Source organism: Typopeltis vanoorti, chromosome 12, assembly GCF_054136105.1.
Source record: "Typopeltis vanoorti isolate ZY-2024b chromosome 12, IOZ_Tvanoo_1.0, whole genome shotgun sequence".
NCBI classification, from domain to species: Eukaryota; Metazoa; Arthropoda; class Arachnida; order Uropygi; family Thelyphonidae; genus Typopeltis; species Typopeltis vanoorti.
Genome location: NC_143560.1, coordinates 139,382,655 through 139,405,504, shown reverse-complemented (window position 1 = coordinate 139,405,504; position 22,850 = coordinate 139,382,655).

The window sequence follows — 22,850 nt, the reverse complement described above, 5'->3', positions numbered from 1 at the left end:
CGGTTTCATGTGGCAAATTTGTATGTTTCTGTAAAGCTTTGATACTGCCAAAACTACCTACTGTATTAGGATTTTAGTAATCTGCTAACTTTTCCATCGCTAAAAATAAGTTTTTTTTCTTTGCAGGTGAAAAAAAACAACCATCACAAAAACGTCAGCGGATTGTTTTTATAGTACTAATGCTCATTCTAGTGTGCAGTGAAATGTGCATTCTCGTATGGGAAGCCGTATCAAAAACAACCAATAGGACATGTCATAACATTCCTCATCAGTGAAATGTTACGACAAGAAAAATACCACAGGCAATGGTGATGTCAGAAAAAAAAAACTATTTCTGTATGTTAGATTCAAAAAAATATAATATTATAAATAATATTTCAGTTAAATAAAATGTGTCTTTGTAAACTTAATGAACAAATTTTGGTATGTTGATGTATTCTCAATATTATGGTACATAAAGTAACATATAACTAATTTTGAAGTCACAGTGAATTCACACAATTTTTATTTTGCTAAGTTATTCTGCTTAGAATTTGAAATAAAGTTAGCATTTAATTAGAAAAAAAGTAATGAACTTTTTAAGATCTTAAATATAACATAGAAGCAGTAAAATAGAGATAAAATAATTAATTATTTTAGAAAATGTGAACAAAAGAAAAAAATGTGTGTGTTTGAGGTGTGAGTGGGGATACCACTGATACCATTAGTTAATTATTTTAATAAATGTCTACTGCTATCAATTGACAAATATTTTCCTATAGTTCCACAATCGAGCCAGAGACCCCAACACTTGACCAAATATCCTCCCAGAATTCCATTCTCTAATCATTACCCATAATGCCATATGGCGGCACATCCCAGAATTACACGCTCTGACAATTACCCAGAATTCCATGCTCGAACCAAAAGAAACAACCTGACACCATCGGCAGCAGACCATCACCCAGAATTCCATATGCAAACAATTACCCAGAATTTCATACTCGAACGAAAAGAATAACGTCACTTATCCTTATCTTATCTGTAATTATCACTCAGAATTCCATACGCGAACCATTACCCAGAATTCCACACTCGAACCAAAGACATGACGTGATGTCATAATGTGCACTCATTTAGCCTAACTTTGAGAGATAAACACTTTTACAGGTTTCAACCTGCCACCATGGGTTCCCAGGGAATTTCCAAGGATTCCATACTCTAACCATCATCATCTCAATGACGTCACTTATCCTTATCTTATCTCTAACCATCACCCAGAATTCCATGCATGAACAATTACTCAGAATTCCACACTCGAACTAAAGACAGAAGGTGACATCAGAGAAGGATGGGTCCCCAGGAAAATTCCAAAGATTCCATACTCATGACGTCACTTAGCTAATCTCAATGATGTCACTTCTCCTTATCTTATCTATATCTTGATCTTGTTCAAAGTGCCATCCATATTACTATTGCCATTTCTCAAAACTGATGGCATGTCCTTTAAAATATTGCTTTTTTAATGAGAATCCCACTCACAAATAGTTTTGAACCTACTGTACCTTTGGTATCAGAGTGGTTAAATAATCCAAAACAATGTTCTAGTAATCAAATGGCATTATAAACTCCCCATCCGGCTTTCAATGTAAAGTGTAGAGGAATCACACCAGCAAAAAAAAAAAAGTCCACCACTCAAACGCTTTCATGAACATTCATGCTACAGTAAAATAAAAACTGACAGCTTGTTGAAGCAAGAAACGCTGTCCATTGGACCAAGGATAGGATTCGATAACCAGGGCCAGCAGAAGCAGGCATGCAGAGCATGTGGTGCATGCGGGCGCCGCTACGATGGGGGCGCCGCCGCCAGGGGACGGTTCATAAGTTAATTTTTATTTCTAAATCACTTGGGGAATTGAACAACATAGATCCGAATATAAATTAAATTGTACTTTAATAAATATTTCCGATATTTCGGCAACGTCACGTTTCCATTTTCAAAGGAACTTACAAAAAGGCACTTGCACCCAGGCACTACAACACATTAACTGAGAATGAAGATATGAAGCTATTGTTCTTCTAGAAGTCCTGATGGTGCCCTCTAGCGGGCTAAGTAGGTGTTCTTAGCCATTGGGCTGAAGGTCTGCTGATGTATGCCTCTCAAATTTCGGGCAGTCGCATACAACCAAATTTGTTGAGGTTTGGAGAATTTCTTAGGGCTGAGGCTGATTCCATAAATAGTCTTTCGAATTTGTATTTGCTATGGTGTATTACTGTAGCTTTCTTCCACCATATTCTGTGGCGTGTATCCAGAGCATGGTCTGCAAGACCAGAATGGCTGTACTTGTGAAACTGGATGTAGTCCTTGTGTTCAGAAATTCTGATATTTGCTCCCCTGCCTGTTTGGCAAAAGTACGACAATTTATAACTGCAAGGGACCTGGTATACACCAGGTAGGTCTAGGGGAAGTGGTTGGACTTTGGTGGAACGGATAAGGGATGCCAATTTTCTGTAAGGCCTGTAACAGGCGGTAAGGGCATGTTTTTTTAAAATTTTGGCAATTTTTTCCGAGGTGTCTCGGATGTAGGGAATGGTGATGGATTTACAGTAATCTTTTTTGTGGAGGGGGGGCTGTGGTTTGTAGGTTTTAATATTTTAATATTTTACACTATACTGGCAACACACCATCACACATAAAAAACTCAGCCCACTTTAAAGCCAGCATAGAAAACCTTACACTCCAACATACTGACATAATGGTCAGCTTTGACGTCTCCTCCTTATTTACAAATGTCCCACTCAAGGAAGCTTTAGAGCTAATCCAAACTAAATTTTCTCCCGATATCTCAGCCCTATTTCAGTTCACAATGAACTCAGGCTATTTCATTTGGCAAGGAAAATTCTACAAACAAATAGAGGGAACAGCTATAGGTTCACCACTCTCCCCACCCTTGGCCAATTTCTTTATGGAGACCTTTGAAGAAAAAGCCTTAGCCTCTGCCCCACAAAAACCAACCATATGGCTTCGCTACGTTGAAGATGTGTTCACTATTTGGCCACATGGTTCTGAAACACTCCTCTCCTTCCCTACACACTTAAACAACTAACACTTCAGAATCAAGTTCACCGTGGAAAAAGAGGAAAACAACAGCCTCCCTTTCCTAGACACACTAGTGTCCCGCCAGCCTGATGGAACCTTGTTTTTCTCAGTTTATAGAAAACCCACCCATACAGGCAGATACATTCACCAACAATCCCACCACCCCCTCACAACAATATGGAGTGGTGAAAACACTATACAACAGGGCTAAACTAATCTGTTCTAACGACATGGCCCTAAACACTGAACTAAATCACATCCTCAACACTTTCTCAGCCAATGACTCCCCCCCCCAAAAAAAATCCAAAAAATATTAAAACCTACAAACCAAAGCTCCCCCTCCCCCACTCCACAACAAAGATTACTCTAAATCCATCACCATTCCCTACATCCGAGCCACCTCAGAAAAAATTACCAAAATTTTAAAAAAACATGACCTCACCTCCTGTTACAGGCCTTACAGAAAATTGGCATCCCTTTTCCGCTCCATCAAAGACCAACCACTTCCCCTAGACCTACCTGGTGTATACCAGGTCCCTTGCAGTTGTAAACTGTCGTACTTTGGCCAAACAGACAGGACAGCGAATATCAGAATTTCTGAACACAAGGACTACATCCGGTTTCAAGTACAGCCATTCTGGTCTTGCAGACCATGCTCTGGATACATGCCACAGATTACGATGGAAGAAAGCTACAGTAATACACCATAGCAAATACAAATTCGAAAGACTATTTATGGAATCAGCCTCAGCCCTAAGAAACTCTCCAAACCTCAACAAATTTGGTTGTATGCGACTGCCCAAAATTTGGGAGGCATACATCAGCAGACCTTCAGCACAACGGCCAAGAACACCTACTTACCCCTAGAGGACACCATCAGGATTTCTACGAGAATGATAGCTTCATATCTTCATTCTCAGTTAATGTGTTGTAGTGCCTGCGTGGACGTGCTTTTTTGTAAGTTACTTTTGAAAATGGCGAAGTGACGTTGCCGAAATATCGGAAATATTTATTAAAGTATAATTTAATTTTTATTCGGATCTACGTTGTTCAATTCCCTAAGTGATTTAGAAATGCATAACCAACGTATAAGCCTGTCTACGAGAATCAAGATAATTTTTAAAAAACAAAATTTGTATCATAAAAACAGAATGATTCTTAGAATAATCAACATTAAAATAAATGAGGCCGTATACACTGAATAAAAAAAAATGTATATTGCCGCCTCTTTGATCAGCCGGCTGTTTACAATTTTTCAGCTAGAGCTGGCTAAATGCTTGCCTGCAGAATGTTGTGTCTACTGCAGTCTATCTAAAGTGAAACAGTGAACAGTTTTTACCCGCAGAAACGAATTTTCGTACAAAACATTTGTTGCTAGTTAACCAGTCATATGGTACGCAACTCAGTAGGCTACTGACAGTAGCGCAGTGCGGACTATTATTTCGTCTCTGTGTCGTGTTGTATAATAATTTCTTGTGGGTATAAAATAGAAATGGATTCAAAAATAAAAAAAAGTTAACTGGTGCACAAAATCGTAAGCGTCATGCTGCGAAAGAAGGAAATATTAAGAAACAAACTGGGGTTCTTAATAAATTTGTTAAAATATTAAAATATTCTGATGCAGATTGTAACCAACTCGATACATCAGAAATCAGAGTTGACGAACCGTGCACATCATCCAGTTTGCATGAAGGTACTATTGCAATTATTGAACAAGATAATTGACATGTTTCAGTGAAAAATAGTTAGGATTTAGTCAACTACAACAAGAATTAGTTGTAGTTGACCACGAAACTAACACATTGTTAGTCTCTGTGAAATTAGAAGATCCAGGTGAATGGGGAAATATTGATGAAAAATTACTTGTTTTAATTGAAATGGGGCCAGTTCAAAATTAAAATATAATATATCCCAGAGATACATATGGTCATAAATTGGCGACACGTATTATAATAGAATAATGGAAAACAGGAGTTCGTGCCAAGAACATGGCTTATTTATTCCGAAACTTTAAATTCTGATTTTTGCTTTTGTTGCAAACTTGTCGCACCTACTGAATCAACGGAATCACCCACTAATTCTTGTTGAAGGTTATAACGATTGGAGAAATGTAAGTACAACTTTACATAGACATGAGACTAGTTTAACTCACATGAAAAATTCCTTATTATTATTATTATTATTATTATTATTGTTCCGGGAAACTCCAAGGAGTCGACAGACTCATCGAGGGAGGCCCTAACATCATGTCAAGAACAACTATTCAACATTCACACAGTATCTATCATACCTTGCCTTGAACTCATTCACGGTCGGAGCATCCACAACAGACTCTGGAAGCTTATTCCACTCATTTACCACTCTCCAAGTAAAGAACCTAGCTCTAACACCCTTGTCAACCGCGCTCTTGCCCAGCTTCCATGCATGGCCCCTAGTCCTCCCACCACCAGTCATATTTTCAAAAATATCTTCTGGATCAATCTTATAAAAACCCTTCAGTAATTTGAATGTCTCAATCATATCACCCCTCCTTCGCCTATCGTCCAATTTCTGCAATCCACAAATCTTCAACCTATTCTCATAATGTTCATTCCACAGACCTGCTATCATCTTGGTCACTCGTCTCTGGACCCTCTCCACTTCCTCCCCATCACGAAGAAACCCTGGTGCCCATTACTGGGCACAGAAGTCCAGATGGGGTCTTATCAAGGCCCGACACAGAGGAACAACAACTTGTTCGTCTCTGCATGTTAAAGTATTTTTCAGAAGCCAAGTGATTTGGTGAGCTGTTTTAGTTACTTTTGCAATGTGCCCCCTAAACTTCACCTCCCTATCCCAACAGTCCCAAATCCATGGTCAATCTCCTGGAGTATGATTCCACCAATGCGATATACTGCTGCTATTCTTTTCACCCCAAAGTGCATAACCTTACACCTTGCCACATTAAATTGACATCCATTTTTCCTAGCCCAGTCCTCCAAACTATCCAAATCATCCTGTAAAATTTTGACATCCTGTGCACTCACAATTGCTCTACCCAACTTTGCATCATCAGCAAACAAGTGAACACTTCCTCTCAGATCCTTTCCAATATCATTGATGAAAAAATTGAAAAGCAGTGGTCCAAGAACAGAGCCCTGTGGCACTTTTGAAATGGGGCCACTAGTCACATTTTAATGGAAGGAACTTGATAAAAATTAAGAAAAACAAAACTACTATTAATTTCCAGACTCGAATCATGTATGAAATGGAAAAGAAACATTGGACGAGTGTTTTAGAACGCTTGATTGAAATTTTAAAATTCCTTAGTAGCCGAAATTTAGCTTTTCGCGGATCATCTGATAAGTTATATGAAAGGAGTAACGGCATTTTTTTAAAATTAGTCGAACTGTTTGCTATGTTTGATCCCGTTGTGGAAAATCATGTTGAAAAGACCCTACAACGAAACAATAGAGTACACTTTTTGAGTAAAAACAGTCAAAATGAAATATTGGAAACTTTAAGTAACGCAATCAGGGATACACTTTTATTATCAATTCTAAAATCTAAATATTATTCCATAATTTTAGACTGCACACCTGATGCAAGTAAAACAGAACAAATGACCATTATTGTTCGCTTTATTCTTCGCTGTGACCATTATTATTTGCTTTACCTGTGACAATGGAATTGTCAAGATCAGGGAAACGTTTTAGGTTTTGCAGATATATCAAATTCCACAGGACGTGGTTTATTGAAGACATGCGAGGTCAAGGGTATGACAATGGGACAAATATTGGCTCCAAAATTTGCTTTTGAACAAAAATCCTCGAGCTTTTTATGTGCCATGTGCTGCTCATACTCTAAATTTAATCATTAACGATGCAGCCAAAGTGAATGCAGATATTAATTTCTTTGCAATTATTCAAGAAATATAAAATCTCTTTTCATTCTCTTACAAACGTTGGGCAATCCTTTTAAAGTTCGTAAAAAAAAATTAACATTGAAACAGCTATCAGAAACGCGATGGGATAGTAAAATTAATGCAATCCGTCCTCTACGATATCAGTTAGGAGAAATTTATGATGCAATTTTTGAAATTATTAAATAATGAAAATTTTAATAAAGAAAGTCAGCAGGAAGCACCAACATTATATGCTAAAATAAAGGACTATAAAATTTATTTGCTCTCTTATAACTTGTATGATTTACTTAACAGAATAAACCCTGTGAGTAAAATGTTTCAAGACAAAAATATGAACATTACACTTGCTTTAGAATCTATCGAAAACTTAAAAATATTCTTACAAGAGTATCAATCAGATACACATTTTAAAGAAGTTCTAGAAACGGCTAAAGAACTGAGTGAAGAAGTGGATGTAGAACAAGAATTTAAAACTGATACGGAAGTTCGACGACGAAAGAAGACACGACAATTTGACTACGAGCATCATTACGAAATGTCACAATCGCCAGAAGATAAATTTAGAGTGAATGTGTTTTATACACTTCTAGACGTTGCAATGTTGTTCAAAACATTAATAGAACGTTTTGAACAACTAAAAGATATAATAATTTCAATTTCTTGTATAGATTACTACAAATTAATAACGAAGATTTACGAAAAATTTGTGAGATTTAGAGATTCTCTTGAAGGACTGTGACGATAAAAACGTAAATACAATAGAACTATATGACGAGTTATGTGCTTTCCGGGATATTTTTCGGAAGGATAATTTAAATGTTCAAAAGTCCTTTCGATATTCTTAATTTTATTGTGTCCAATAATTTATCTTTCCCTAACTTTTCAATTGCTTTACGAATACTATTAACCTTACCTGTTAGTGTAGCGAGCGGTGAACGTTCCTTTTCCAAGTTGAAATTGATTAAAACCTACTTAAGAACAAGTATGTCATAAAAAAAGCTTCTCAGTTTGGCGTTAACTATTGAAAATGATATATGTGCGGAATTAGACGTTAAGACCATTATTTCTAATTTTGTGAATATGAAATCAAAAACCTTAAAATTTTAATTAAAAATGTTCAAGTATATTTATGTAATTTAATTTATTTTCTGTTATTCTGTAAAGATATTATTTTTTTGAATACTTATATTAAATATTCTAATTATTTCTGAATTCTTTTATTATTTTCTCATCTATCTTGAGTTTCTTTTAATTTCCTAAAAGATAGTTCCACTTATAAAAATTATTACAAGTTAGTAAGAATTTAGTAACCTGTAAAATGCAAGAATTTTTTAAACTTTAGTCCAAATAAATTTTAACTTAATTAAAATTCATTTTAATTTTGTTAGCGATTCGGGTCGGTGAGAAGGCTATAATCCCTGTATCATTATATTCAACGATTAAAGTGAAGTGGCTTTATCAAAATTTGCTTTAACTTTTGAGAAATTTTTGAATATACTGGTTTTTAAATTATCCTGCCTAGTCAACACTCCGGTTCGTTACATTTAGCGAACCAACCAACGTGTGGCTGTTCTGTCAAAATTTATTTATGAAATTTCAAATAATTTAAATTTTTGTTATCGTAAAAGAACCACACACTCCCGGATCGTTACAGGGGGCGCTTTGATAGAAATTGCATGCGGGCATCAAAAACCCTAGCGCCAGTTCTCTTTATAGACAGTTTGAGCTATCTTGCTGCAGGCACTAATTAGATGTTCTACAGTGTTATCTTTCTGAATGCATAAACTGCATTTGCTACTATTATTGATGTTCAAAATTTTTGCATTTGCTACTATTATTGATGTTCAAAATTTTTGCTTTCATTTCGTTAGTTTGTAATGAGCTGCTAGAATAAATCGTTTTGGTTCATTTTTAATATATCCATATTGTAGCCATTGCCACGTCTTGTTCACGTCAATTTTGTCCTCAGTATTTCTAAGAAATTGGCCATGCAAAGGTTTATTTTTACAGCGCACATATCGGTGTTTTGCTGTTCCTTTTTGTAATCGCATTTGTTTCCTTTTGCTTTCAGAACACCACTTGTGTAACTGCTGCATTTACTCATAGCTATTGTTGATGTAACTTTTAAAGCTAATTTTTTTCTTCTTCCACAGTCTGTCTCACTTGCAGTAGACCACATCCACCTATTCTTCTATAAAAAAATAAAATTGATAATTGACATTTATGTTTTTAGGGGTGAAGCAAGATGCTTTTCATATTCGCCGCTATCCGTTGTGGTTATAGTGAGGGTAAAATTTATAAACAGTTTGATCGCCCTTAATGTGCATGGAGATTAAGCATCGCTATAGGAGGCTAATATAACTTTTGGTCTTCTATGTTTGAATATGTCCGTTGCCTCGTATGCTGTAGCTTGCTGGACCAAATCGTTGGGAGGTGTGGACGTCTTTAGGAAAAACTTGGATGCTAAGGATTGCAGAAAAGAGAAAATATAGGGAATATTGTTAAATTGTGAATGAAACTATGTTGTGTAATTTATTTTTTTTCATTCACATTTAACATTGCTTATTATGTATTAATCATGATTTGTATAAAAATTATTTATTATTCCTTAATTTAGGATTACTATTTAAATATTTATTACTAAACTTAACCTACTATTAAATTGTTAAGCAATAATATGTGCAGAGATTATAATAACTAAAATATATATATATATGATGTAACGAAAAGTATTATTATAATTAATTCTATACGTAATGAAAAAGCTGATTAAGTAGCTTAAATAGTCTATTTATTCTTATTTGTGAAAATTTAACGTTATGTAATCACTCATGTAGTAGTAGAAGAGCATTGTATTACATTAGCGAAATGTTTGCGTTTATTTGTTGTCATGGAGACGCATGAAATAAACAAGCACGAGCCGAAGAGAGCGTGACCTTCGGACTAAAAGGAGAGGAAAGATATTATATATAGAAGATTTTTAATTAGAGAGAAGAGAGGAAGTTTTTGCGGAGCGGGAAGGAAGGTAGGATACAAGCAAAGGAAGTGGAAGAAAATTATAAGTTCTCTAGGGCAGAAATTCAAGAGAATAGTGCTTAGAAGTGAGCCAAAACATAGCGAATCATATACTTAGCTACAAGTGAAATCAGCTGTGTTGTATAGGAAAATTAATGCCGTATCCGGATAAATAAAGAACTGGACATTCAATGAAAAATTCTGATTAGTTCCAGTTAGTCTAGGATTACGTCTTAATTCTATGTTGCCCTGAGAAGAATCATATTGAAATCAACTAGTTTGAGAAAAGTAAACAAGGAAAGATATCAGTGCCTTATTGATGTGTTTTTTTTTTTTTGAGTAGTGAAACGCAATTAACAGTAGTTCAGTCAAATCGTTGGAGAATTTTTATTAATGTGTTCTGCTAACGTAAATAAGTTAATCCATATGTGTGCTCACAATTAATTGATGTATTGAAGATTGTATCTAGTAAGAGTAGTCATATTTGTCTGTTTATTCTAACATTAACATATCTTCGAAGTTCAAAGTCCGAAATAAGATTGCTTGGAATATTGTCTACCTTGATCAGTGCTTCCTGTGAATTTAAACATTAAGTACAGCTGATGGATATGTGGAGACTGATTAAACAGGAAGTTTCATTTTATTAACTTGAGTTAAGAAAGCTTATGATTTTGAAGCTGTGAATTGTATGTGAAGGTTTAGAACATTGAATTGGCATGAGTGACTTAGCAAGATGTATTAAGTTAATTGTATTGCTTCATTTTAAAGCAGAATTCTTGTATTTGTTATATATATCATATATTAAATGTTTTATTTTGTTAATCTAAATATTGTGTTTGCCTGAATTCCCTTTTATTGCACCGTTCATAAATATTCGAATCTTGCAGGAACCCCAAGTGAAATAGTAAATAATTCGGCCTAAATAAATGAGGAGACTGCTAACTTAATTAAGAATTGATCCAACTATTTTATATAGACTAATCTAAAAAATAGGGTGGCGCAGTATAATTATAAATTTCCCTACTTTTCGATCGGTGATCAATTTGCAATTAGTTGTTATATTATTAAGAGTGACTTGAACCAAGATGGCGGATTTAGAACATAACATGAATATAGAACGTCACAACAATATTTGTATCTCTATGAAGTTGATTGTTTCTAACATACCACGGCTTTCAGAATCATTCTCAAGCACTTATTCTGCACTCGCTGTATTTTGATAATGTTAGTATTAGAGGTGTGGCTCCAGGCCGGAGAGGCATAGGTGATTATAGGACGAATCGTCATTTGGTATAACTGCAATTTGATTCTGTTGCTGAGCTTGCTATTTCTGTTAATTAGCGGATAGATCTGAGCTATGGCTTTAGATGCCTTTGCACACATAGACTTGATGTGTTGATTGAAAGATAGCTTTTTTGTCGAGAATTACTCCCAGGTATTTTGTTTGTCTGCCAGGGAATTTTAGTATTGACACATCTCCTGCGGGAGATATTGGCATTTTCTAGAAAAGAATGGCTGAACTTTTGAGGGGGGTGACTTCCAATCTCCATTTAGAAAACCAACCCTCCAGCTTTAGAAGGTTTTCTTGAAGCTTTCTGGTAACGAAATGGGGTCGGAAAGATCTGGTTAGTATTGCTGTATCGTCCGCATATAGGGCCAAAATGGAATTCACAGGATTGTGCGGGATGTCCGACATGTATACAGAAAACAGCAATGGAGCTAGTAGGGATCCCTGCGGCACTCCAGCGAAGATATGGCGCTGGGATGAGGTAGAACCATTGATTTTGACTTGTACTGATCTATTCTGAAGATATGAATGGATTAGATGAACCATTTTTAGTGAATTACCGGCTGAGATAAGTTTGTGTAGGATTCCAAAATGCCAGATTTTGTCAAATGCTTTGGATAGGTCTAGGAAAATGCACTGGCGCCAGTTATAGCTGGTGGTGATGTATTCCACAATTCTGAGTATTTGCTGGGTAGTACTATGGTGTCGCCGAAAACCAAACTGTTCTGTAGGGAGGATGTTTAGGTCATTTACTGGAGTTTGGAGTGTTGAGAGGATGACCTTCTCTGCAACCTTACCCTTGGAGATGAGACTGATTGGGCGATGATTTTGTGGTAGGTGTGGGTCTTTGCCTGTTTTATGTATAGGAACCACATCAGGCCAGTTTCCAGGTGGAAGGAAAAGAGTGAAATCTTAAGATTGCATTTATTATACTGGTCAGGTGCACTACAGCTTTTCGAGGCAGCAGCTTGATCACCTTGTTTGAGATGCCATCTGGTCCAGGAGCTTTATTGTTCTTAAGTTTCCTAATAATATCACACAACAGGTGATGTGGGTGCAATATGGTGAGCACTAGTATCTAAGAGATTGAATGTGTGTCTGACCTGTCTGTGGATTTTATACAAGTGATTGAAATCTAAGTTGTTATAAGAAGGTTTGCACTGCTCCTCTAGATTCTTTAGTATGGCTTCTGCGTTATCTACATCTGTGAGAACTAAGCCCTGGTTTGAGATTATGAGGGGGGATCTGTTTTTATTTCTGATGTTTCTCAGTAATACCCAGATAGAGTGATCAATAGATGAGATAGAGGCTAACTTTTTATCCCAAACTTGGTTTCTATTAGTTTTAAGGGCATCTCTTACAGCCCCATTCAACCTATTAAGAACTGTTTTGTCCTGAGTAGCGCGAGTGTTGCAAAATCTCTTCCTACCTCTGTTCTTCTCTCTGATCAGGTCCATAATATCCTCAGGCAAACGACCAGGCTTGGGAACAGGTTTGTGGAAGGTTGCAACCGTTATAGCGGAATTAATCTGTTGGGTGAGGCCAGTCACTGCAGATTCCACATCTTCTGCTGTGCATATGTCAGGGAGAGGTCCAATTTGATCCCTAAGTACTTTAGACAGTCTCTCCCACGATATGCCTGAATGAGAGGGAGGAGACAGGTATTCTTGTTTGCCCAATTGTAGTAGAATTGGATTGTGATCGGATTACAACTCGTTTAGTTATTTAAGGCTGTATTGAAGTTTATGTCTTGAAGGATAGCTATATCCAGGATGTCAGCAGGGCCAAACGTACTGAGATGAGTTGGTTTTCAGTAGGTCCAGCAACAACAGCATAGTTTTATCCTGTATAGTTGGAAAGGATGGGGGCCATTTTTGGTAGATTTATTGTTCCAGGCAGGATGCTTTACACTGAAGTCTCCAGTGATGATGACCGGTCCATTTACTCCAAGGTTGTTCCAGATCTGAGGTCAACAATGTCTTTAATGGAGGGTTGTAAGCAGAAAAAAATTGTAAGGCTTCCAATTGAGTTTGTGAGGACATTAATTACTGTGATTTCGAGGTTGGTGGTTGTAGGGTTGGTTATTGAATGATGGTTGATATAGCTTTTGATAAGGGTGGCTGTATCTCCACCTCTATACCCAAGTCTGTCGTTTCTGTAAATCTGATACCTACTGATTTTCAGGTTGTCAGCAGGCCTCAGGTGAGTTTCATTGATTAGAAATATATCTGAGTTATATCTATTATTGAATTTCTGGATTTCTAACACTTTGTTTTTGATACCGTTGGCATTCCAAGCAATAATCCTAAGCGAATCTGGGGCGATTTTTTCCTATGCATCAGAGTGTGCAGATAATATGGATAGGGTTTGCAGTAAGCATCTTTTTGTAACACTTAGTGGTGGATTTGAGTTGCTGAAATCCTGCAGCATGTTTGCAAGAGAAGAGGTGATAATAGCTGATAGATTTGAATGTGGATTAACCAGGTTCTAGGTTTGTACTATCTCTTTGGAGCAGGCCACATCAGCATATGTTCTTGCTTGATGTTGAAGATTCATTTTCTTAAGGGACTCAGTTAATGGTGGGTGAGCACATGTTGTCATGTCCTCACTCTTAGAGGACTGAGGAGCCTGAACTTCAGGAACTCTCGCACTAGATGATGAGGTAGATTGATTATTTGAATCGTTCCATATGTTTTTAGGGTGATCTATACACCGTCTATAATTAGCAGGGTGAGGGCCCCCACAATTAGCATACTTAGCCAGGGTGGATTTTGGCTTGGAGCAGGTGTTTGTGGGGTGATTCTCCCCACATTATAGGCATCTGTACTGGGCTTTGCATAGCTTCCGGACATGGCCAAATTTCTGGCATCTGTGGCACTGCCCAGAAGATGCTCTCTTTCTCAATGGTTCTGGGTGATTTAAAAGTCCAAAAATTGATTTTAGATTGTATCTGTCTTTGTAAATATTATGAATTTCTACTAAGACCAGAGGCATAGGTGTCCTATTTGATCTGAACATTCTAGTGACCTTTATGGGAGGTAGATCCTATAAGTTGAGGTCAGTAACTATTTCATCTGTGTCAATATCCTCGGAGACTCCTCGTAGGACCACTTTCAGATTTTTTTTGGAAGCAAGCGAAAATGTATGATATTGTGTTCCTCTTGCATCCAGCTCCTTTGTAAGATTTCTATAATCAGCCACCATGGCAGGCTGAATTTTTATTCCCTCATCTACATTTTCAGCCGATCTATAACTTATTTGTAAGTTAGCCAGGATGGTTCTTAGTGTTGTCCATCTCTGCTTTTCCCTTAGGATAATCGGTGGCACCTTTTCATTAGGGGAAGGAGAGAGGGTCTGAATTGGGAGCGTCTTCATCCATATCAACATCAATTGTAGGCTCAGCGAGAGTTTTTCGCTTCTTACGAGCGTGGATCTCTCCTTGATAAGAAGGATTAGAGGTAGAGATTGAGTTTATCCTCGATTTGAGGAGAGGCTTCATTTTCCTCAACGTCGAGTTCAGGTGAAGCATATAAATTTAAGTAGCCCGGCGAATCTCGTTCAAATTTTTTGAGAAGCTTTTTGACAAAAGTGAGTGCTAGCCCTTTTGTCGAGTGACTCGATAATGATGTCGGGTTCAATCATGCTAGCAGGCCATATCAGCTTGAACTACTTTTGGAATTTATTTATGAGTATAAGAGCCGGCTCTATATCGAGCAAATCAGTGAATACGTCTAGGTCAGTCACGCTCATATCGATTTAATTGCGTTTGAGTGCTAGTAGAAATCCCGCAAGCCGCAAAGGACTGCCAGCAATACCAAGCGTAGGCTAAATGAAGCAATAGCAATTAAATTGCATCTAAATCAAAGTCTTACCTTGAGCACAAATCCAGTCATCATGTACACCGCAAAATCATTCACTTCATTCTCATAACCCCCTCTGGTTTCTTTCGATCATTCACCTTTTTCTGATTCATCAAATAATTAAAATAAATAAGCTAATGCCTTTTATTCCCTTATAGGGAAAAGGTGAGGCCTTTATACACAATCTAACTTTTGGAGACTGAGTGGGCAGTTCAATCACCAATTGTAGCCAATCAGAGATAGCTGGTCCATGTCTATCACTAATTATAGCAGCCATCGATGAAGAGGCTAGCAAACAAGTGCTGCTATCTCTTGGTACCTAACCCTAACAAGATATGTTACTGTCTGAAATAATGTGGGTACTATGGTCGATTTTCTTGAGTTTACGGGATAAAAAAAACCGAGTTTTCAGGTGGAAAAACCTGCTTTCCCATACCAGAGATCGACTAACTCGAGACTCGGTAGAAGAAAGGCTTAGAAAAAGTTCCTCCAGTCGGCGACTAGACTTCACTGACTTCGAGCGACCAAGAGTAGAGGACGGAAGCGCCACTTTCACTGAGCTACACAGGCCTACCTATTCTCCTTGGTAGGTACAACCGATCAACATCACTTTGTGGATGTAATGCATGATACATAGCCATTAGTTTTCTAGTTTTGCGATCCAATTTGTCCAGGTCTTCTTTTGTCCAATCTATTATTCCAGCTGTGTATCAGATCACTGGTATAGGCCCAAGAATTCATTGCTCTAATTTGGTTTAATCCATTTAGTTTTGTTTTCAGAATATTTCTAACTCTTATGGTGTATTCTGCTGCTGCCTATTGTTTAATTTTCGAGTGGAGAATGTCACTGGCTTCTAATATGCCTAGCTGTTTATAGTGTTCATCAGCTGAAATGGCTTTTATATATTTCTCTTGATTAAAATTAAACTTGCTAGTATCATAAATTTTTCCTCATAGATAAAATTTTGCATTTATCTAAACAAAATTCCATTTGTTGTCCTGACTGACAATACGAACTGTGCTCAGTAAACGTCTATTTGCTGGGCTGATTTTCCATATAACTTCAAGTCATCCATATAAAATAGATGGGAAATTTTAATATTATATTTAGGAATTTCATATCCAAATTTTGTTTTGTTCAAAATCATAGATAAAGGTATTAAAGAAATGTTGAAGAGCAGTCGTGACGAGGAATCACCTTGGAAAATTTCACGTTTAATGCTGATATCTCCGAATCGTTCATTATTCACTATTAAAGTTGTTTTCCATGATTTGATAGGAGCAGCCAGAAAGGAACATATGCATTTGCTAATTCCAACTATTTGTAGTGATTTTAGGATCCAGAGTGCGGGAGGGAATCGAATGCTTTATTATAGTCTAGCCATGCCATGTTTAAATTAGTTTTTCGTCTTTTTGAATTTCTGGGAATCATTTTATTAATAAGGATATGTTCTTTTGTTCCTCTGGATTTTTGAAAATTGCCTTTTTGTTCAATCGGATAAACCTGATTATCTGATAAGTAGTGGTATATGGAATTTTCTATGATTGCACTGAGCAGCTTAAGCATCGTTGATAGGCATGTTATTGGGCGATAGTTACTTGAGTATGCACCCTTATCTTTCATGAAAAGAAAAGTGCACACAGATATCATCCAGTCTTCCACTGAGCCTGACTGCAACAAATAATTAAATTGTTCAGCCATTCGATCATGTAGGCTGGTTAGATGCTTTAACAAAATCCATGTAGTTCGTCTTTGTTAGGCGCACTCCAGTTATTTTTCTAGCTTGTGGGCTGACCATTTCTTTAGTGATATTTTAGATTCATTTCTGATTCTATTTCCTTAATCCATGGGGTATATTTATTGGGTTCAATAAGATTATCCCAGATTGTCTTCCAAAATATGAGTGTTTCTTCTTTTTCTGGTGAATGATTGTTAGCATTTGTATTTCTCTGTTGAGCTAAAAAGAACTGACGTTGGTTCAGTCGATATTGCATATTTTGCACACATTGATTTATTCTTGCTTCATATCTTTTAATTTTCTGTGCAGTCGCTATAATTCTTTGTATTAGCTCTTCAGTAACTTCAGCAATTGTTTTCTTGACCAAATTATATGTGTTAATCAGTTTGATGTTATTCGTCAGCCGTCCTTCTTTAAAACTCTTTAATTTGCTCAAATCAGCTTGAAATTTTTGACATTTCGTTCCAACCGGATTTTGCATGGTGCAGATTCTCTATAAATATATAGGCTGGGCTGTATAGGAGCTGATTTTGCCATTATGCTGTTGGTTGTGCTGGTTTTAATCACAGCTTGCGTCTAAGAGGGGCTGTTTTAGCTTAGATTTATGTAAAGCTTTTAATGGTGGTAGTCTTATGCGGTCATTTATGGAGTTGATATGTTCCAATATCCCTGACTTCATTTAACACTGCACTTCTGTCAAAACATTCTGAGGTATGTTTTCTTTTCATCCATAAATTCTTTTGGTCCATAAGTCTTTGTTCGGTTATTGCAGATTCTGAGAATTTTTATTTCCAAATTAAATGCATACGCTTTCTAAAATCTCGCTTTTCTGGTGTTCATCTGTAAAAACATTTTAAAACTTCTGTTTTCTTCTGCAGTCCATTTTTTTACGTTTGGTTTCTTCCAGTTGCCTTTCAGCTTCCTTCCCTGATTGCCCAGCAAGGAAAGCTGGGTCCTGTAGCCCACTTGTCGCCTGATGCCCAGGATCCCCAACATCTGACCTGGGAGTCGACTGATCCGGTATGGATCTCTTCTTACTTTTCACAATTTCGATGGGGGATGGAACACTGTTATTTTGGCTCCTCAGTTGAGAACTGTCTGACAAGGGTGGCCCTACTGGCAGCTATGCTACCACCAGAATAGCTCTCAACATCACTGAAGCATGCAAGCCCCACCGCCACGACAAGGCCGTGCTCCTTCGGGGATTATTATTATTATTGTTGGGCGCTGTCTAGGCATACCAACGGGTGCACGATGATACCGTTGGTCCCGTTTTTTATAATTTTAAAGTGGTTTCAACCCCTGTTTTTAATTACAAAGTGTTCCCAAGTAACTCTACTTGTCACTCCGAAGACAGTTTTATAAATTCACCGAAAACGGCTAAGAAGAAACCAAATATTTAAGTGCTGAAAAGTCAATAGAGAGGGGCGTGGTCAACAACAAGCGAAGAACAAAGGAAGTCGCCATCTTTACAGTAACACTACAGTTGCACAAGGGAAGAAAGGTGAGTCATGAAGTGCATCAAATGCCTGAAGGATTTACCATCTGGCGGAAATCATATAACCTGTAGGAAATGCAGTAGGAGTCTGCGCTTTACATGTGCCAGCCTTTCAGAAACAACCTGGCAACGTAAATCTAATGCAACACGCGAGGAATGGTAGTGCTTACTCTGCAGGGAGAACAAAAAAAACACACCTACGACGCAGCCGATTATACTGGAGGCAAAATCAGACGACGAACTGGACAGACAAAAATACAGCTGAGTCCTGTAATTTGAGCTCCTTAAATAGAAAACGGTCTAGAGACTATAAAAGCCAGCTTAGTAAATCCAAGAACTCTTTGACAAAACAGAACCAACAAATAATTTTTAAAAAAAAACTAGGAAATATGAAGATTTGGTCAAACATAATAATTTAGCAGTGATAGAAGTGTTGCAAACGGCAATATACATTAAAATCAGCATTAACGCACTAACTGGCAGGCAACACAATTTGGTGAAAGAGATATCTGCACTCTGTCAAGAATTTGATTCTCTAAAACTACAATACGAACGTTTAAATCAGCAACAACATAAAGAAGATCTCGTCATAAACGGTCTTCCTGAAGCTAAACCTACAGAAAACCTCAGAGACAGTTTTAAATTTAGGCCATGCAATTGATATCCCCTTACAGCTTAATGATATTCAGACCGTAAATCGGATTCCTAGGAAGAGCAAAAAACAAGGCTTGTCACGAACGGCACCAGTCATAGTTCGTGTTACAAGCAAGTCTACAAGAGACAATCTCATAAAAGCCAGCAGACAAAAAAAAGACAGTTGCGAAGGACTTGAACGCATTGCAAGGCAATACGCGAATCTTCCTATCCGAATATTTAACACTATTCAACCAGAATCTGTTGTACCAAGCAAGAAAAGCAAAAACAGAAAAAAATTACCAATTTTTGTGGATTAGAGGTGCCAAGATATTCTTGAGGAAGTCACAAACTTCATAGCTGATACAAATCAAAAGCTCAGAAGATATAGAAAGACTGCCACAGTGAAAACGGTCTTCCTGTTTCGGTGAAGACCGAAAATATTCGGTCTTCACCGAATATTTAACACTATTCAACCAGAATCTGTTGTACCAAGCAAGAAAAGCAAAAACAGAAAAAAATTACCAATTTTTGTGGATTAGAGGTGCCAAGATATTCTTGAGGAAGTCACAAACTTCATAGCTGATACAAATCAAAAGCTCAGAAGATATAGAAAGACTGCCACAGTGAAAAAAAAATGTCTCCTAATTAGTTCAAAAAGAAGACCACAACAAAAATGAATGTGAACCATCAAGACAGATGTAATAAGACCAGAATATTTTGACAATTTCACTTTGATCAGAGCTTTCAAATCATTCATTTGACCTCTCAAACATTAGCCTACTTCCAACACAGCAATCAAATCAATAAAAAATATCTAACCAGTATCATCCACAGATAATAATAATGATAATTATTATTATTATTTGACACCTCCAGGGAGTCCAAAGACTCATCGAGGGAGAGTGTGCCAACAGCATCGAACGATTGGTCCCCTTCCAACTACTAACTTCACTCAAACTCACTTGACAGAGCCATTAGTAGCAGAAGCTCTACCAATCGACCAACCTTTGCTGGCTTATTAAAAGCTTCGAGGATGGAAACTGAGACATTACATCTCAACTGAGATCAACAGAAAGAAAAAAAATAATTATTACATTGAAGTGCTGTAGTTATAGTGCTAAAATATATTAAAAGCAAAAATTGTAAAATATAACATATTGTCATAATATAAATGCTATTAAAATGTAATCTTATTCAATTAAAAACTATAAATTATCATCTATAATAACTATTATTAACACATTATACAAAACAAGGAAAATTTGTATGAAATTGATTGCCAAAAATATAGAACAACATAAAAATCATTGAATTAAAAAAATACTATTATTATTATTATATGTATGTAATTTTTCGAATTTTTAAATTTTGTAATTTCTATTATTTTGTAGTGTAATTATTATATGTATGCAAGATATAGTAAAGTGCTTTAAAATTATTATTATTATTATTATTATTATATTGAAAATAAGAGGCCTGTGTTGCTCAGTGGAAATGGCACTTGAATCCCCTGTGCTCGGCCATATGAAGATAGACTTATTGTTAGAGTTTAGTTGCCAACTGGAGTAACTTTTTCTAAGTCTTTCTTTGACTGGTTCACGTGCTAGTCGATCTTTGGCACAGGCAAGTGGGTTTTTTTCTGCTGGAAACTCGGGATTTTCATCCCATAAACTCAAAAATGACGTGATGGTTGCTGCCTGTAATTAGTGTTAGACATGAGCTGGCTATCTCTGATTGGCTACCAGTGGAGATTGAACTGCCCACTCAGTCTACAAGAGTTAGATCGGGTTTAAAGGCTTTGCCTACATCCGATAAGGAAATAAAAGGCATTAGTTTATTATTTTTTATTATTGAAAATAACAGTCATACATACTAAAATCAGAGGAACTTTACAGGAATTTCTCTCCTTTGGGCTTGACTTACTGCCAAGTGGTTTTTCAGAGGTGGAAGATGAATTTCACCATCTGATGTGTGACTAACGCTCCACTTATTGGAGGCCTCAGATGGTAGGATGTGGATCTATGTGCCAAACATTTTCAGTTCAGTCACAAAAGAGGAACTTTTCCCTCTGTTTTTCTTCAATGCTGTGTAGTATGGTAGGAATGGAGAATGCATTGTGCCATATTCTCCACTGCACCAGGTTCAGGTTTTTTTGTTCTACTCCCGTTGAGGGTTTTACTCTACTTTCCTGTAAGTAAGAACACATTTTGGAATGTTTGCTGAGATGGTAATTTGTTTTTTTTGTATCCACTAATTTGTGTACACCTCCTGCATCCTATCTTTCAGAATAGAATTTGCACTGCACTACTTAAATATGAAAAACTCTGCTCAGGAGTCTGTGTGTTGAGTGATGGCTTAGCATGGCAGCCAGTGAGTTTGAGTATGATTTCCGCATAGCAGCTGTTTGGAATTGATGATTTTCAGTGAGAAGCATTAGAGGGAAAAATATATTAAAAATACAACTCTACAATGTATGTAATGTGTTGCATAGACTACTCAAAAGCTTTTGACTGTGTCCATCATGTGAAACTATGAGAAGTAATAAAAAGAATAGGTTTTCCTCAACACACTATCAGACTGATAGGTGTTGCACGTCCACAGTTCAGAGAACCGTATCTGCCACAATGCCAAGCAGAGTCAATTCATATTGAAGGGGAGAAAGGAATAAGGCGATGTACGAATTCCTCACCAACATGCGAAATCACGTACTTTATACTTAAAAATTTCCAACTGTTGTACCAGCAAAATTGTTGCCACTTTAAAAACAGCACTGATTACACAGGTAAGCAGCAATGGTTACCCTATTATCGGAATGGATTCGCCTTCTTCTACAATGCACAGAAGTGTCGAGGGGTCTCGCATTTGTGGTCGGATAGTAACGTGTATAAGGAGCAAGAAGCCGTGATAAGAACAGGAGTTGGATTAACTGATTGGCTTCAGGTTGGAAAGGGAGTTAAGAAAGGATGTACTATCGCCTCACTTGTTTAGTATATATGCTAAGAAAAATGAAAACGTCTTCTTAAAAATATTCAGTGTCAGTATTGTCTTTGTACCTATTCAATAATGTCTTAAAGCAAATCTTTATATCTTCTTGGGCAATATCGTTATCACAAATTATTTGGAAATTCTCCAAGACTTTGTTGTAAATAATATTTCTATTTGCGATTTCCGCAATAACTACGTCACATATTGCATTTTGCACATTAATAATAGAAGATTCTCTTGGAATAAAATGCGTTTCATTATTTGTAGTTTCTTCAAAAAAAAAAAAAATTCGAGTTTCTTCTTCGTTTTCTTTCTTTCTTTTTTTTTTTTTTGCTCCGATTCAAATAGTCCTTTCATTTTAAGATGTTCCTAATTTTTTCCCTTTATACAATAAAAAATAAAATAGAAAATAAATATTAACTATCTAAAATATATTAGAAAATAAAGTAATAATAAATATAAACGTTCGCTAAATTTTTAGAGGCATATTATCTTTTTGCTATGTAATTTTTGAGGCCGCTCGAGACGACGAGGCCTTAGGCACGCGCCTAGTGGGTAATCCGCCACTGACATGGCGAGGACTGGTGTGGCATATCACCGAGCATCTGATTGGCCATACAGCATCTGCTGCTGTCCAATGAGCAACATTATTGAGTCCACTTAGACAAAACAGTAAGCGCCAGTGAAACCAAATGTACTAATAAAAAGCGAATTTACGGGCTCTTGGATCAAGTCACTACGTCACTTTTCAAGTAGTGTAGTAAGGGCAATTGCATTCACCAAAGTTGTATTCTTAAGAACGTTGGTCACTTTCAAACTTTTTGCTTTGAAATAATGCTGAATTTT